The following is an 18,374-nucleotide window of genomic DNA, read 5'->3' on the forward strand; positions in this document are numbered from 1 at the left end:
AGAAAAAACAAATTTCTCCTTGTGATGAGAACTCTTAGTATCTACTCTCTTAACAACTTTCCCATATACCATACAGCTGTGCTAACTGTAATCATCATGTTGTACATTACAACCCTAATACTTATTTATCATATAATTGAAGTTTGTACCTTTTGATAACCACAAATCTGATCTTTTCCTATGAGTTTGGTGTAGGTTTACGGTGGGGGGGGGAATGCTTTTTTTTTTTTTTACACATTCCACACATAAGTGACATCATATAGTACTTATCTTTCTCTGTCTGACTTATTTCACTTAGCATGCCTTCAAGGTCCATCCATGTTGTCATAAATGGTAGAATTTCCTCATTTTTTATGGCTGAATAATATTCCATTGTATGTATAAATACCAAAATTTCTTTAACCACTCATCCATCAATGGACACTTAAGTCTTGGCTATTATAAATAATGCTGCTATGAAAACAGGGATGCAGATATCTTTTCCAACTAGTGTTTTTGTTTCCTATATATATACATGGAACATTTGATGTTAAAGAGACTCCAGCATCCAGGTTTAAGAACTCATGCTGGATACAGATATTTGACTTTCAATTATAGATTTGACATTATTTATTTACTGTTCCCTATGATAAATGAGATGCTTAGGGAAAATGTTGGGTCTTTTAGACAACTGGGAAATCTCCTTCAGCATGTGTATTAGAGATGGTAACTGCTCTCAGTCACCTTGTCTTATCTAGTTCTTTACTTTATTTAAGGTATTGTGACTAATTAAAAAAAGAAAAAATGATAGCTAAAATCATTGCTAGTGTGTATTTGGTGCTTACTATATACCAGGAAGCACCCCATGTACTTTCATGTATTATCTCACTTAATTCTCACAATTAACCAGTGAGGTAGATTCTCTTATTATCTCCATTTTTTAGAAAAGGGAACTGAATCACAAAGAGACAGAAAAATACTGAGTCAAGATATAAACATAATATATAACAGTAACAAAATAACAACATAATAATAATAACAAAATGGCAGCATCATTAAATCCCAGTGATGTGTCAAACAGCACTGGATGCTTTCCAAACATCATCTCTTGTGGTTACAACAACCTTCTACTATTCCCATTTAGTGGATGAGAAAACTGAGTACTTAACTAAATTAGCTAAGGCAAGATATAGGTCTCTTTGGCCCTCAAGCCTGCCTCGCGAGGCAAATGCCCTTGTGCAGAGGGTAAGGGGAAAGGCTTATCAGATCCCTGAAGCTCTCCACTTGGTCATAGCATGTTGGAGAGCACATGACTTCAGAATTATCAGATCCAAGTCCCTCACTTGACAGATGTGGAAAGGGAGGCCCAGAGAGAAGACAGGACATTCATAAGGCAGTGAAAGAGCCAAAACTAAAACCCAGGTCTCTCGACTCCCAGGACTGCGTTCTTGTGATGACATGGTGAGGCCCTCTCACACTGAGTCAGCCATCTCAGATGCTGAAAGAAGGAGGGGAGAGCCTGACAGCTGCAGGGTGATGGTGCCAGCCTGTCATCTCTCCCTCTGCTCCCTCCTGACCCTGGGGGATGCTGTACATGCTTCCGGGCACATTCAGAACTGGGAAGAATAGAGAAGCTTGGGGGAAAGAATCCACAGCAAAGGCAGAAAGCACCCAGTGCCCTTTCATACTCTACCCAGAGCCAATTTCCAATATGATTCTCCTAAAATAGATGGAGATCAATGGAGAAGGAGGTTGGCTCAGGCACATGTGGGTCTCTTTTATAGACACAAAACACAACAGAGCCCAGGTCTTTAAATCAGCAAATCCCTTGAGTCTTTTCTGATTAAATGCACATCTTTCCTAGTTTGTGTACTGGATAAAAATAAAGTGTCGTATAGAGAAATCTTAAAAATGGGTTTAGGAGATATTGAATTAAAATTCATTCAGTATTATGTAATCCTTGAAATACAACAGTTGTTTACTCTGCTTTGATTTCTAAGCTTTCCTTTGATGACAAATATTAATATTTATCATTTTTCTGATGTTGGACTAATGAGAATCTTAAGTGTTTATGAGAGGCATTTAAATACTCCAGTATGATAGATGTGTTTGTTTTCTGACTTATATTCCTTTGTATTTAACATCAATGAGCATTTACTTTTTTGTGCTGAATCCTGGGTTGTTGTTCACCAATGTTTTCAGAAAACTTCATATGGCCAGAACTGCTAGCCTCTACATTTATTTCATGGCCAAATATGAGATTTCCCCAAATAACCCAATACTATGAGAAAGGTCTAGCTGTGATCTTCAAACTGAAAACTGGCACACGTAAAACTACTTACCAGCAAGTAGACAGAGCAACATAACAGGTTTAATGACACTGACCACAGGTAATATTTATTGAGCACTGACCACTCATCAGGCACTGTGCAAGGCATGCTTTACATCAACAGTCTCACTGAATCCTCACAATAACTCTAAGAGTTAAGTAGTATTATAATCTTTGTTTTACAGAAAAACAAGATGCAGTGAGGTTGAGTACTTTGCTCAAGATGACATGGCTAATGAGAAGCAAAGCCAGCAGTCAGTTCTCAGAGCCAGACAGCAGGCTCCTCTCTATACTCCCTATGAGCCCCTTCTTGACTCCCCAGCATTTGAAACTTCCTATTAGCTATATAACATTAATGACCCATCTGCGTGGAGCAGCAGCCTCAGGATGACCCAGACTTTCAGGTCTTGATGGCAATGAGGAGAAAAAACTCATTCTGTCTATCACAGGCCTGGGGATAGGACAAATAATAAGGTCCCTGCCTTTGGGGAGCAAACTTTCTCGAGAGGGAAAATAGACAATATTAATGCAATAAACAAGGCATTATCTCCAATAAACAGAAGAAATGGGTTGCTGTACATGTTCAGAGAAATGGTAAGAGGGCTGAGGTCTGCGATCTTCTGTAGGTTTCACTTACCTATACTCCCCATGCAACCAGGAGTCAGCTAACCAAAGAAGTAATAGAGGGTGGCCTAGAAGTAGTGTGGTAAAGTGCATGGTGTTGTGCAAAGTGCAACACCGAATTCTAAGTAAGGGATCTGACATGGACCACTTACCCCACACAGGGACCACATGCTCGGGAGACAGCATGAGCAAAATCACCACTATTCCTGCCTTCACAGAGCTTACAGTTGAGAGGGAAGAGAGGCATTGATCAAAAAATAGAGATGAAGTAAAAGCTATAAAAAAGTATGAGGATATTTCTCCAAAGAAGACAATACAGATGGCCAACAGGTACATGAAAAGATGCTCCACACTGCTAATTATCAATGTTAGAGAAATGCAAATCAAAACTATAATGAGGTATCACCTCACATCAGTCAGAATGGCCATCATCAAAAAGTCTACAAACAAACGCTAGAGAGGGTGTAGAGAAAAGGGAACCCTCCTACACTGTTGATGAGAAGGTTAAGTTGGTGCAGCCACTATGGAGAACAGTATGGAGGTTCCTTAAAAAACTAAAAATAGTCACCATATGATCCAGCAATCCCAATCCTGGGCATATACCTGGACAAACATATAATTCAAAAAGATACAAGCACCTCTATATTCATAGCAGCACTATTCACAATAGCCAGGACATGCAAACAACCTAAATGTCCACTGACAGATAAATGGTTAAAGAAGGTATGACACATATATACAATAGAATATTACTCAGCCATAAGAAAGAATGAAATAATGCCACTTGCAGCAATATGGATGGAACCAGAGATTATCATACTAAGTGAAGTAAACCAGAAAGAGAAAGACAAATACCATATGATATCACTCATATGTGGAATCTAAAATATGACACAAATGAAATTCTATGAAATAGAAACAGACTCACAGACACAGAGAACAGACTTGTGGTTGCCAAGGGGGAAATGGGATGGGAGAGGGATGGAGTAGGAGTTTGGGGTGAGCAGATGCAAACTATTATATAGAGAATGGATAAACAACAAAGTCCTACTGTATAGCACAGGGAAAACTATATTCAGTATTCTGTGATAAACCGTAATGGAAAATAATATTAAAAAAAGAATGTATATATATGTATAACTGAATCACTCTGCTGTATAGCAGAAACTAACACAACATTGTAAATCAACTATATTTCAATTTAAAAAAAAATGGCAACATAGTAGAAGCCACAAAGAACTAGAACCTTGCTATTCCAAGTGTGACCCATCTTCCACATCTGCATCACCTGGGAGCCAGCCAGAAATGCAGAAGCTTCTGGTCAAACCACCCTTGCATATAATTCCAGCCAGGCCCTGACCCATAAGAGTTGGACCCAGCTGTTTCATCTGCACTAGGAAGCCAAATGCAGCTAATTCTTCTGGGCCAGGGAGACGTTGGTCTGTTGCCTTGTGGAGTTTCAAGAGACTAGAGGAAGCTTTCTGTCCTGCATAGAGGGGCCAAGAGAGGTCCTCAGCTGTAGATTTATCTGTGGCCACTGGCTGCTAAAGCTTCCTGTCCTTGCTTTTACCCCCTCAGCTGGCAGAACCCAGCAACTGGGATTTCAAACTGCAGTGGCCACCTGTTGCCTTTGTATCCCCAGTAGCACTTCACCACTTACGAAGGTATCGGCACCTCCCATTAATCAGGCCTCTCTGTGTACAGAGCCATGTAAGCTGTGTCCAGCACAACTCCAGAGGGCACCATTCACATACATATTTCTGAAACAAAAAACAAAAACCTTCCCTTTCCCTCCACCCAACCATCTTCTTGTTATACCTCTTCCATACCGTCCACATTTGTCGCGCATGCATTTTTCCCTGCTCTCCTGCAGATCACAACCTCTCCCCTCACTAGGCTCATTCCTGGGAGAGGTTGGACAGAGACTGCCAGTGCTTCAGGGTTGAGAAAAACAACCTTATTCCAGCAGGTTCCTCTGCCTGTCCTCAGGGCTCCAAGCACATACACAGACTCCAGCTTCTAGGTATCACTCAGGCATCTCCTGGCACAACCAAGCAAGTACTGTCCTGCAGTAAATGTGGAGACAGCAGTGAGGTTTTTTTTTTATTGTTTCAAAACTGAATACATGCAAAAGAGCCTTCAAGTCCTGCAAAAAATAAAAATTTTGTCCATATCACATACTACAAACTTCAGTGATTAAATGACTGTAGACCATACTTTCCTCCAGCCCATGCTCAACTAAAATACGCATGCATTGAACCTCACAAGGAAGCACTGATACTTCCACATTATCTATGATGGGTTTTAGCTCCAATAGCTGTGAGCCTGAGAAACTGCAAAATACATTGAATTTTCATGGAAACCTGACTGTTAATAAAAAGAGGTAAATCCATAATGAGGAACACTAATAAACACATAAAAAGATTCAGAAAGAGTCTTTAAGTTCCAGAATACTCAATGAGTGCCTTTTGTGAACCTCTTAACCAGTTTCTCAATTTTTTTTCTATGCCTACTTATTTATCATTACAAGAAAACCTTGGCATACATGCAAATTCCCCCAAAATATGTAATTTTTAAACTGTATTAAACCCGCCAGCAAAAACACTTTTCCCAGTCTTTCTCTCTATTAAGTCAACACAGCAGAAAAATAAAACTACTACATTGTGAAATGACCTTCTAGTGAGCAGAGAAGCTTAGGAAATGCTGTAAAAGGAAATTGAGGTATAGGGTAATATAAATTCAGGCCAAGAATCCTCCTGAAAACTGGATATAAAGTTCTAAATATAAATATTCAAGGGTGTGGCCAAGATGGCAGAGTAGGAAGACCTGAACTCATCTCCTCTTACAGACACATCAAAATTACAACTACTTACGGAGCAACTACTTATGAGAACAACCTGAAGACTAGCAAGAAAGATTTTCCACAACTAAAGATATAAGAAGGAGTGACGAGAGGGTAGGAGGGGTGGAGGTGGAGCTGCAGTCCCGTCCAGACCCACACTCCTGGGTGGGCAACCCACAAATGGGAGGATAATCACAATTGTAGAGGTTCTCTTCAAGGAGCGACCTAGAGATTATCATACTAAGTGAAGTCAGTCAGTAAGTGAAGTAAGTCATATGATATCACTTATATGTGGAATCTAAAAAATGATACAAATAAACTTATTTATAGAACAAATACAGACTCACAGACATAGAGAACAAACTTATGCCAGACTCACAGACATAGAGAACAAACTTATGCTTACCAAAGGGAAGAGGTGGGAGGAAGGGATGAATTAGGAGTTTGGGATTAGCAGATACAAACTACTATATATAAAACAGATAAACAACAAGGTCCTACTGAATAGCACAGTGAACTACATTCAATATCTTGTAATAACCTGTAATGGAAAAGAATCTGAATATACATATATGTGTGTATGTGTGTGTGTGTGTGTGTGTGTATATATATATATATATATATATATATATATACACATATATATAACTCAATCACTTTGCTGTACAGCTGAAGCTGACACAAAATTGTAAATCAACTATAGTTCAATTTCTTTTTTTTTTTTGGCTGTGTTGGGTCTTAGTTGTAGCATGCAGGATCTTCATTTGAGGCATGCGAGATCTTTTGTTGAGGTGCACACGCGAGCTTCTCTCTAGTTGTGGCGCGTGGGTTCCAAAGCACGTGGGCTCTGTAGTTTGCGGCACATAGGCTCTCTAGTTGAGGCATGCATGCTCAGTAGTTGTGGCGCCTGGGCTTAGTTGTCCTGCAGCATGTGGGATCTTAGTTCCCTAACCAGGGATTGAACCGGAATCCCATGCATTGTAAGGCAGATTCTTTACCACTGGACCACCAGGGAAGTACCCCCTGACCAGGGATTGAACACAGGCCACTGCAGTGAAAGCACTAAGCTCTAACCACTGGGATGCCAGGGAATTCCCAACTATACTTCAATTTAAAAAAAGATACTAGGGAGCTAATTTGCCTGCTACAGCAATTATCCCCAAGCTTAGCACCATTATTTCAAGCACCCAACACAATGTCTGACACATAATATGTACTCAATAAACACTTATCAGTGACTGAATTAATTTTTTTTAATTTATTTATTTATTTTTGGCTGTGTTGGGTCTTCGTTTCTGTGCGAGGGCTTTCTCTAGTTGCGGCGAGCGGGGACCACTCTTCATCCCGTTGCGCGGGCCTCTCACTATCATGGCCTCTCTTGTTGCAGACCACAGGCTCCAGACGCGCAGGCTCAGTAGCTGTGGCTCATGGGCCCAGTTCCTCCGCAGCATGTGGGATCTTCCCAGACCAGGGCTCGAACCCGTGTCCCCTGCATTGGCAGGCAGATTCTCAACCACTGCACCACCAGGGAAGCCCTGAATTAATTTTAAAAAAAGAATTTTAAAGATAAGCAAAAGCTAAAAGAGTTCACCACCACTAAACAAGCTTCTCTAAGCGGAAAAGAAAAGACTACAACTAGAAATATGAAAATAATGAAAAGGAAAATCTCATTGGTGAAATTACAGTAAAGGTAGTAAGTAGATTGACCACTTACAAAGCCAGTATGAAGGTTAAAAGACAAAAGTAGTTAAATCATCTATTTCCACAATAAGTAGTTAAGGGATACACAAAACAAAAAGATGTAAAATATGATGTCAAAACATTAAATGAAAAATCTCACATAAACAAGCTAACTTAAAGGAACTAGAAAAAGAACAAACAAAACCCAAAGTTAGTAGAAGGAAAGAAATAATAAAGATCAGAGAGAAAGATAAATGAAATAGAGCCTGTATAAATACAACAATAGAAAAGCTCAATGAAACTGAGAGCTGATTCTTTGAAAAGGTAAACAAACTTGATAAACTTTTAGCCAGACTCATCAAGAAAAAAAGAGAGAAGCTCAAATAAATAAACTCAGGTACAGCCAACACCACAGAAATACAAAGGATAAGAGACTGCTATGGGGACTTCCCTGGTGGTCCAGTGGTTAAGAATCCACCTTCCAATGCAGGGGACGCAGGTTCGATCCCTAGTCAGGGAACTAAGATCCAATATGCCACAGGACAACTAAGCCCACGCGCTCTAGACCCTGCGCACTGCAACTACTGAGCCCGCATGCCCTGGAGCCCATGTGCCACAGCTGAAGAGAAGCTCACACACTGCAACAAAGAGCCCATGCACTGCAACAAAAGATCTCACATGCCGCAACAAAGATCCCATGTGCCACAACTAAGACCTGATGCAGCCAAATAAATAAATAAATATTTTTTTAAAAAAGAGATTACTATGAACAATTATACACTAATAAAATGGGCAACTATGAGAAGTGGATAGGGCTTCCCTGGTGGCACAGTGGTTGAGAGTCCGCCTGCCGATGCAGGGGACATGGTTCGTGCCCTGGTCCAGGAAGATCCCACATACCGCGGAGCGGCTGGGCCCGTGAGCCATGGCCGCTGAGCCTGCGCATCTGGAGCCTGTGCTCCGCAACAGGAGAGGCCACAACAGTGAGAGGCCCACATAATGAAAGAAAAAAGAAAAAAGTGGATAAATTCCTAGAAAAATATAATCTCCCAAGACTAAATCAGGGAAAAATAGAAAATATGAACACACCAAGACCAGACAGCTTCAAAGTTGAATTCTACCAAACATTTAAAGAAGAGTTAACACCTAACCTGCTCAAACTATTCCAAAATTGAAGAGGATAGAACACTTCCGAACCCATTCTATAAGACCAGCATCACCTTGATACCAAAATCAAAGACACCACACAAAAAAAGAAAATTACAGGCCTATACCACTGATGAAAATAGATGCAAAAATTCTCAACAAAATATTAGCAAATCAAATTCAATAATATATTAAAAGGATCATACACCATGATCAAGAAGTATTTATCCCAGGGATGCAAGGATAGCTTAACATCCACAATTCAATCAATGTGATACACCATATTAACAAATTGAAGAATAAAAGTCATATGATTATCACAAGTTTGTGAAAGAGCTTTTGACAAAATTCAACATCCATTTATGGCCAAAATTCTCAACAAAATGAGAATGGGGGAACATACCTCAACATAATAAAAGCCATATATGACAAACCTACAGCCAACATCATACTCAGTGGTGAAAAGCTGAAAGCATTTCCTGTAAAATCAGGAACATGACAAGGATATCCACTCTCACCAGTTTTATTCAACAAATTATTGGAAGTCCTAACCAGAACAATAAGACAATATAAATAAATAAATAAATGGAATCTAATTGGAAAGCAATAAATAAAACTGTCACTGTTTGCAGATTTCATTATATTTATGTATATAAAATATATATAATACCTAATTATATGTGTGTGTGTTTGTGTGTATATATATATATATATATATATATATATTTTTTTTTTTTTTTTTTTTTTTTTGGTAAGCATGTATATTCCTAAAGAGCCCACCAAAAACTATTAGAACTGAAAAATAAATTCGGTAAAGCTGCAGGATACAAAATTAATACATGGAAATCTGCTGTGTTTCCATACACTAACAGTGAAGTATCAGAGAAGTTAAGAAATCAATCCCATTTATAATTTAATCAAAAAGAATAAAACACCTAGGATAAATCTAATCAAGGAAGTAAAAGACTTAGAAAACTATAAGACACTGATGAAAGAAATTGAAGATGACACAAACAAACGGAAAGATATACCATGCTTACGGATTGGAAGAATTAATATCATTAAAATCACCATACTACCCAAGGCAAATCTACAGATTCAATGCAATCTCTATCAACTGGAACAAATAATTCTAAAACATGTAAGGAAATACAAAAGACCCTGAATAGCCAAAATGAACTTTAGAAAGAAGAACAAATCACACTCCCTGATTTCAAACTATACTAGAAAGCTACAGTAATCAAAACAGTATGGTAGTAACACAAAAACAGACACATAGATCAATGGAACAGAATAGAGAGCTCAGAAATAAACCCACACACTTATGGTCAGTTAATGTACAACAAAGGAGGCAAGAATATACAATGGAGAAAAGATAGTCTCTTCAGCAAGTGGTGTTGGGAAAACTGGACAGCTACATGCAATAGAATCAGACTGAACTACTTTCTCATACCATATAGAAAAGTAAACTCAAAATGGATTACAGACTTTAATGTAAGATTTGAAACCATAAAAATCCTGGAAGAAAACAGAGGCAGTACACTCTTAGACATTGGTCTTAGAAATATTTTTTTAGATGTCTCCTCAGGCAAGGGAAACATAGAAAAAATAAAATAAACAAATGGGACTACATCAATCTAAAAAGTTTTGCACAGTGAAGGAAACTATCAACAACATGAAAAGGCAGCCTACTGAATGGGAGAAGATATTTACAAACAATATATCTGATATGGGGTTAATGTCCCAAATATACAAAGAATTTATACAACTCAACATCAAAAAAAAAAACCCATTAACAAATGGACAGAGGACCTGAATTGACATTTTTCCAAAGAAGGCATACAGATGGCCAAGAGACACATGAAAAGACACTCAACATCACTAATCATCAGGGAAATGCATATAAAAACAACATAAGATACCACCTCACACCTGTCAGAATGGCTATCACCAAAAAGACATCAAATAACAAGTGTTGGAGAGGATGAGGAGAAAAGGGAACCCTCATGCACTGTCAGTGGTATTGTAAATTGGTGCAGCCACTATGGAAACAGTATGGAGGTTCCTCAAAACATTAAAAAATAGAACTGCCTTACAATCCAGCAACTTCACTTCTGGGAATCTACCCAAAGAAAACAAAAACACAAATTTGAAAAGATATATGTACTCCAGTGTTCATTGCAACATTATTTACAGTAGCCAAGATATGGAAGCAACCTACGTGCCCACTGATAGATGAATGGATAAAGAAGATGTGATACACACACACACACACACACACACACACACACACACAGGAATATTACTCAGCCATAAAAAAATGAAATCTTGCCATTTTCAACAATATGGGTGCATCTAGAAGGTATGCTAAGTGAAATAAGGCAGAGAAAGATAAATCCCGCATTATCTCACTTATATGTGGAATAGAAAAAACAAAACAAGCAAGCAAACAAAACAAAACAAAAAAACAGACGCATAGATACAGAGAACAAATATGTGGTTGCCAGAAGGCAGATGGGTGAGGGGGTCAGCAAAATAGGTGAAGGGGATTAAAAGGTACAAACCTCCAGCCATATAAGAAATAAGTCACAAGGATGTAATAAACACCATAAGGAATATGGTCAATAATATTGCAATAACTTTGTATGCGGACAGATGGTTACTCGACTTATCTTGGTGATCATTTCATAATGTATGAAAATATCAAGTAGTTATGTAGGACACCTGAAACTATCATAATAGTGTATGTCAACTATATTTCAATAAAAAATAGAAATTACTTTCATGAAGAAAATATATATATATTCAGATACAAACATAAGAATACACATTTTCTATGGAGGAAAAAATTTTTAAAGGAAAAGGGTCCTATATATTATGGATAATCCAGAAAATTAAAGGCATTTAATCAAATTAGCTTAACTGTTCCACCCTAAAATGGTAGATGGAAGTGATTTTAAAGAGAAAAAAGACAGAAAGAAACCCATCTTTATAATTGGCAGCATCTCTGGAAGTGGTTCCTTTTAAACTACTGAATTAGAATGTAAGAATGTTGCTAGTAAAAATGGGTTGTATTTTATCTGAACAATAGTTTAAGCCTTTTCAATAACATGGCCACAACTCATGAAAACATGTAACTCAGTTTCTTTTGAACATGGTTTTCATGGGTTAATAACTTTTTTTTAGCTCTGAGGAATGGAACAAACTAAATACCAGAAAGAGAAAAGCAGTCTGAAACTCAACATTAAGGAGAATCCTGACTAGGGTAAGCACAGCTAGAGATAAAAAGGGTTAGAATGGGGGTGTCCTAGTAAGTAATCTCAAAGGTAACCCAGGGCACAGCCTACAGTTAGTTCATCAGATTCCAAGAGAGATTTGTGACTAGGCTTATTATCTCTTTCACTCCCAAAGACTTCAGCTACTTTCCAGATATTTCATTCCCCACCCAGGCCCTTAGACTGTACTTGATTTATTTTGTGATGTTATGGTTTTTAAAATCAATGGTTCTCAATCCTAGATGCACTTCATTATAACCCAGGAAACTTAAAAAAGAAATTATCAACGCCTGCCTCCCCTCCGGCACTCTGATTTAATTTGTATGGATGGGACCAGCCCCAGGTTATTCTAACTTGCAAAAAGGGTTGAGAATCACTGGTTGGAGAACAATCCAAACAGGTTAAAATTATGTAAAGAAGGAGGCACTATAATTGGGCTAAATAAATTTACAAGGCTAGGCAAGGTGCCTCAAGTTCCTGCAATCAGTTATAAGATGGTACTTTCAGGATCCCAGATTTTTTTCCATCAAATTGAGAGACTCAATTGCTGAGAGAAATCTATTTGCCCATAATGTTCAAATTTTTACAAAGTTCAGCACTTCACCTGTGAGACAGAAGCAAAAACAGTAGAATTAAAGGTAATCTATTCCACCTAGCATTCAAAATGTGATAAACAAGAAAATGTGATAAACAAGGAAATGTGGAGCAGGGTGCATAATATTATGATTTTTACTAATAACCATAAGAGTAAAATCAAAGCTACCATTTACTGAGTGCCAGTTACTGTATTAAGCACAGTAACCCTTTCCAAGGGTGGCCTCATTGAAAATTTAAAACATGATTAAAGCAATAGAAATTATTACCCACCTTTCACAGATAATAAGGAAATTGAGGCTCAAAGAGATTACCTCACTTTCCCCAGAGTCACACAGCAAATAAGTGGAAAAACCAAGATTAGAATCCAGGTCTTCTGCTCTCTAGAGCCCATTCTCTTAATCACCATTATCTCTGACCTAGAACACTGAAGAGTCTCCTAAGTACTTGCTACTCAAAGGATAGTCCATAGACCAGCAGCAACAGCCTGCTGGTGCTGGCCCATTCCAGATCTGCTGGCCCATTCCAGATCTGCTGAATCAAACTCCACATTTTAAGATCAGCGGGAGATTCACATGCACATTAAAGTTAAAGAAACGCAAGACTATCTGGTTTTCCCACATTATTACCTCTCACAAATTCATCATCCATACTGCATCCAAAGTCTTTAAAAAACAAATCCAATCATTTTATTTCTCCACTTAAGACTTTTAAATGGTTTCACAAATACCCTTGGAATAAAGTCCAAAATTCTTTTGCAATACAGATAACTGGACTCTGCATAATATCACCCATGCCTGCCTCTGCAGCCTCATCTCTCCCACCTCCCCCATTCAGTGATTTGTATACCCCAAGCACAAAGACTTTTCTGCTCATCAAATCCCAACACACTCCACCTTCCTTGCTTCTTTCCTTCAAGTTCTTCCCTGCTTAGAATATACCACAACCCACCACCATGACCACCTCCATGTCAGCCACATTCAAGGCTGTATCTCCACTGCATAACAGTGCAGTGCCTGGCACAGAGCTAGGAGCAGGATAAATGTGCTCAATAAATACATGCTTAAGACAACTTGACTGAGGGCCTCAACTGTTTCCTTCGTTCATCTGCTCTTTGCTCTCGCTATGATCCTCATTTCATTTCTCCTTCCCTATCCCCAGCATCACCCCTCTTCTGTAACTCACCTCTCTATCAGTAACCTCATGGCTACTGAAGTTGTCAGCTTTAGAAAGAAGCACTGCCGTGTCCACATAGCCACTGCCCCGGGATTACTCACCAGCTGGATGACAACTGCTTCACTTTAACCCTGAGGCTCCTGGGATAGGCCCAGTCCTTTCCAGAAGTGGACAGAAGGCCCTACTGACCGTTTTTCAACCCAAGATTTAATATATAGATGAAACCAGAGATCAGGGACCTCTCAGCAGTCAATGAAGAGCCAAAAGCTTCACTCTCTCTCTGCCTACACAAGACACTTTCACTGAGCTGACAAGATGGATTATCAAGAGTTGCAGTTAACTTCATAGCTTGTATGTGATGGCCAAGCTTGCTACTCTAAGAAAACAAATGACAAGACCCTTTTATAAAACAGATATCTGCCTCCAGTTTAAATCCCGAGTAAATATATTTTCATATACACATTTACATTAATAATGACAAAAATAAGATCTACTCATCTATTAAATGCAAGCTATTGAGCACCTGACATGCTCAAAGCTTTAAACACACTATCTTATTTAATCTTTATCATCACTTTATGCGGTAGAATGCTTATTATCCTTGCTTTACAGAAGAGGAAACCAAGGGCTTAGTAACATGCCTAAGAGGCAGGGCTGGGATTTCAGTCATAGGCCTTCAGACTACCACTCTCTATTGCTTCTCTATGTTTTGCTATTTGGATCACTTTCTCATCTTAGAAGTCACAGACTTGGACATTCCCAAAGCAACAGTCCCTCAGAGGATGACCTCAAAAGCTGTAGCAACAGCTTGTATTTCAAAGCTGCCTTTCTGCATTAAAAGAGAAAACTGAGATTCAGGGGGAAAATGTGGGAATAGAGCTCAAAGGTGCTTATGAATGCAATTCCACAAATACTTTTTCAGTGTCTACTAGTGGTCACGCACTTTGCTGGAAGCTGACTGATCAGACTGTCATTTAGGAGAGTGCTGGTGGGACAGAGGGTGACCAGGAGAACATCTCCCATAATGACTATCTCAGGAACGTTTAGCCAGTAATTTATAAAACTGCTACTTTATTATCTAATTATGTAGAAATCATCTTTCACACACAAGAGGTGAGAGTAATCTGCTTTATCTGTGAATACATAATTGAAAGGGCCAATGTGTCTTCTAAAACAAAAGTTTTATATAATTCCATCAACTCATGTGTTCATTTATGTTACCCTATATTAGAGGATTAGATTTTAACATATGTGAATGCAAACACAATGTCAGATTTTGTTCTCGTGTCTTACAGGACAAAAGAGAAAAGAGTATTGGGAGCCAAGACAAGACTAATTCCCAAAATACAAATGGAACATATTGAAGCTGCATGTACATTAAAAGAAAGAGAGCTGCATGTACACAGAAACATTTCCTAAAGCATTCCACCAAACATGTACAGGAATAAGGCAAGGACAAGGATACTAAGTAAAATAAAGCATGAGCCTAAAAGGTCACATACAGGACTATGAGGCCTCCAGAACCCTGCCTCCTTGCAGAAACAGTATGCTTCTGACACAAGGGCATGAGATGAAGGCTGTGAATGTTGTACCTCAATACCCTAATTTTTTAAATTAAAAAGTTAGATTAGATGATTTATAAGGTCCTTCTAGCCCTAACCCATTAGCTACTTTTCATCCATGAGGCCCTGTACCTAAAGAGAGATGAGCTATATGTTCAGAAAACATTTGTTGAATTCATGAAATATTACGTTACCAATAATAAGAAAAGAGACTTTACAACAATTGGTCCTGGTCTGTGGCCTAGGAAGAACAAATTAGGAGAGAAACCATTATCTAAACAGCTTCACATATGGTGTCCCTGCTAGCTGTCTGCTGGTAGAATGAAAATAACCCTGGACTTGGAAACAAGACGTTCGGGTCTAGTCTCATCCCTGACACAGACCAGCTGTGTGACCTTGGGCAAACTGCTTCACCACCTGCACCAGTTTCCTCATCTCTAAAATAAAAGTATTATAAAACTCTATATAGCTAACATTTGTGGAACCTCTACTATATGCCAGGAACTGTTCCAAGATCTTTGCCTTAGATTTAAATGATCTCAAAGGTTTTTGCAGCACTACCGTTTAGTGTTTAACTACAGAGGCAACATGGTATAGTGGAAAGATTCCAAATTCCGTACTCAGAAAGCTCGGGCTCCCTCCACCTCCATAAGATAGAGTCTTTTTCTAAGCAGAGTCTGTCAAGCAGACTGGGTTACAATCTCGGTAGTTCTATTCACTAGCTTAGTTAACTTCGACACGTTGCTCAACTTCCCTATTTCCTAGCCTTAGTTTTCTAATATGGAAAATGCGTATGAAAATGGCTATTTCTCTCATATAGCGCTTGAGAGGATTAAACTATAACTAAATGTAATATCTACTTATTTATAAAAGATATATTACATTTTATTACTAGGTGTGTGACCGTGTACAAATCGTCTTCTCAAGTTTTTTTCTTATCTACAAATGGGAGATACAGTACTATTACGAGAGATAGTATGAACATGCTGTGTAAACTGTTGAGTGTTAGCACTGTTTGAAAGCATGCATAATTCCTAAGATACTTAGAAAAGCGTATACAATAAACCCCCACGTAGTACTTGGAAGAGCGTATACAATCAAAAACAACAAAAAGACATTTTTGCTAAACATATTTCACTACACCTGGCTCGCAGCTAGTGGACGCAGGGCAAGCAGCCAAGAACGCAGGGCCACATGGAAGTTGTAGTTCCGAGTCAAGGGGCTGCTCCAGAGAACTGCTGGAAGTGAGACTTCAACTCCCAGGAGACACCTCGCCAAGCCAAATGACACGCTGGGAGATGGAGTACCAACCCTCCGGGAAACTAGAGGCGGGACTACAACTCCCAGAAGCCTCCGCTGCCCTGGGCCGCTGGCGGTAAGATGGAGCCAGAAAATAAGAGAGTTCAGGTACAGGACCTTAACAGGTGCGAGTCGGGGCCGGTTTCGGTAGTCCCGGACCCAGCAAGGATCTGAGCCTTTCTAACATGACCACAGGCTGTATTCTATGCCAATCCCAAGCACAGTTCTGAGAGACGCACAATAATAAAAGTTTGAATGTGGCAAACTTTCACAAGCAAGACTTCATCTAGATTTCAGCTCCTGGCAGCTCCTTGGGCCACTTAGGCAGGGAGCGTTAAGTTCTTTTTTCCCCGGTAAGCACTGAGTGGCTGGTCATACAGCAGAGGCAGAATTTGATCCTAGAGAGGAAGCTGCAAATCCAGCTCCAGTTCCACTAACCGGCCTTTTTCCCCCACATGAACACACCTTAAAAATCCCCGCATGTTTTCATATAAAAACTACATTAGGGCTTCCCTGGTGGCGCAGTGGTTGGGAGTCCGCCTGCCGATGCAGGAGACGCGGGTTCGTGCCCCGGTCCGGGAGGATCCCGCATGCCGCAGAGCGGCTGGGCTCGTGAGCCATGGCCGCTGAGCCTGCGCGTCCGGAGCCTGTGCTCCGCAAAGGGAGAGGCCGCGGCAGTGAGAGGCCCGCGTACAGCAAAAAAAAAAAAGAAAAAAAACCTACATTAAGCCATAAAATAGATGTAAGGAAGTCCAACAGAGTACTGATTTCTCCCACCATAATGAATTATTTTTTTGTGTCTTTTAAATACTAAATGTAAAATTCTCTCCCAAAATATTGCCTTCCCCGTGTCCTGCCTAGCTCCTCCTCCTGGACACTTGTTCAAACCCTCCTCCCTCCCCCTGGGGAACCCAGAGCTGGATGTTTAACACACATCTGTTGGGGCACAGAGTCCTGCTACTTGACAGTAAAACTGAAAAAAATCCAAAAGCGGCCCATGCCAACTACACCACCAGAGCCAGGAGCTGGGGCGTCCCCTGGAACCGCTGGCATGCCCCCATGCCTCAGTTTACCCACTTACAAAATGCGGCGGAGGAGGGGCGGGTTAGGGTTAGGGCCGGTGCTCAGGAAGTGGCCGTGAGAAGGTGAGGTGAGGTGGGAGGGTCCTCCCGACAGACCCCTCACTACCTCCCAACGAGCTGCGTGGACCCAGTCAGTCCCCGCTCCACTGGACCACCGGAGTAATGATGAGACGCGCGCGAAACCCCGGATCTGCGCCACAGAAACACTGTTCGACTTGGGCTTGCCCCCGCCCCTACCTTCCAAGATCTTGGCAGCTGGGAAGTGAAAGGCAGAGGGAGGGAGTGCGGGGCAGAAGCAGTTCCCGGGCGTGTGCCCACGAGAGTGGCTGCCTGAGGGACCCAGGAGCAGAGGGCAAAAAGCCTCTCCACTGGACGGAGCGGAGCAAGGACTACAACTCCCAGACGGCCCCGCGGCGGGGAAGGGCCCCAACATGGCTACTCGTCTGGGGACAGACGCTCGGGCCAATAGGCGCAGAGCACGTGCTTATACCGGGCCAATCAAAAGCCATAATGACAAAAATCCCTGTTTAGGGGACGGGAAACACTGTCGCTCTCTGGAAAGAAGCTGAGGTGAGAATTCCCTCAGAAAGGGATTTCGTCATAATCCACCCAATCTTTGTTTTTTACCAAATGTAGAAAGTAACATGATTGTTTAGGCTGTGCTGCATTTTTGCTTCCTTCTTTCCTCCCACACGCGCTCAACTTACCCACCCCTCACTGCTCCTCACTGTCTGAATTTCCTTTCGCTTCGTTTCCTCACTTTGGATCTTTTTTGATTCCTAAAGC

At 40.3% G+C, this 18,374-nt stretch overlaps 1 protein-coding gene across 18 annotated transcripts in view; it reads right to left on the reverse strand.

Moving 5' to 3' along the window:
- The window catches only part of FHIT (fragile histidine triad diadenosine triphosphatase), a 1,451,419-nt gene extending 1,433,448 nt beyond the window's left edge, over positions 1 to 17,971 (reverse strand). For 12 of the 18 annotated variants that reach the window (XM_033865221.2, XM_073811312.1, XM_073811320.1 and 9 more), the window contains exon 1: positions 17,826 to 17,968. The gene's annotated coding sequence lies outside the window, so the exon portion shown is untranslated. Of the gene's footprint in view, positions 1 to 16,971; positions 17,072 to 17,825 lie in introns of those variants that run through there. The other 6 variants (XM_073811318.1, XM_073811317.1, XM_073811314.1 and 3 more) reach the window with 3 other exon arrangements.
- Between the last annotated feature and the right edge of the window lie 403 nt (positions 17,972 to 18,374).

Source organism: Tursiops truncatus, chromosome 10 (genome assembly GCF_011762595.2).
Source record: "Tursiops truncatus isolate mTurTru1 chromosome 10, mTurTru1.mat.Y, whole genome shotgun sequence".
Classification (NCBI taxonomy): Eukaryota; Metazoa; Chordata; class Mammalia; order Artiodactyla; family Delphinidae; genus Tursiops; species Tursiops truncatus.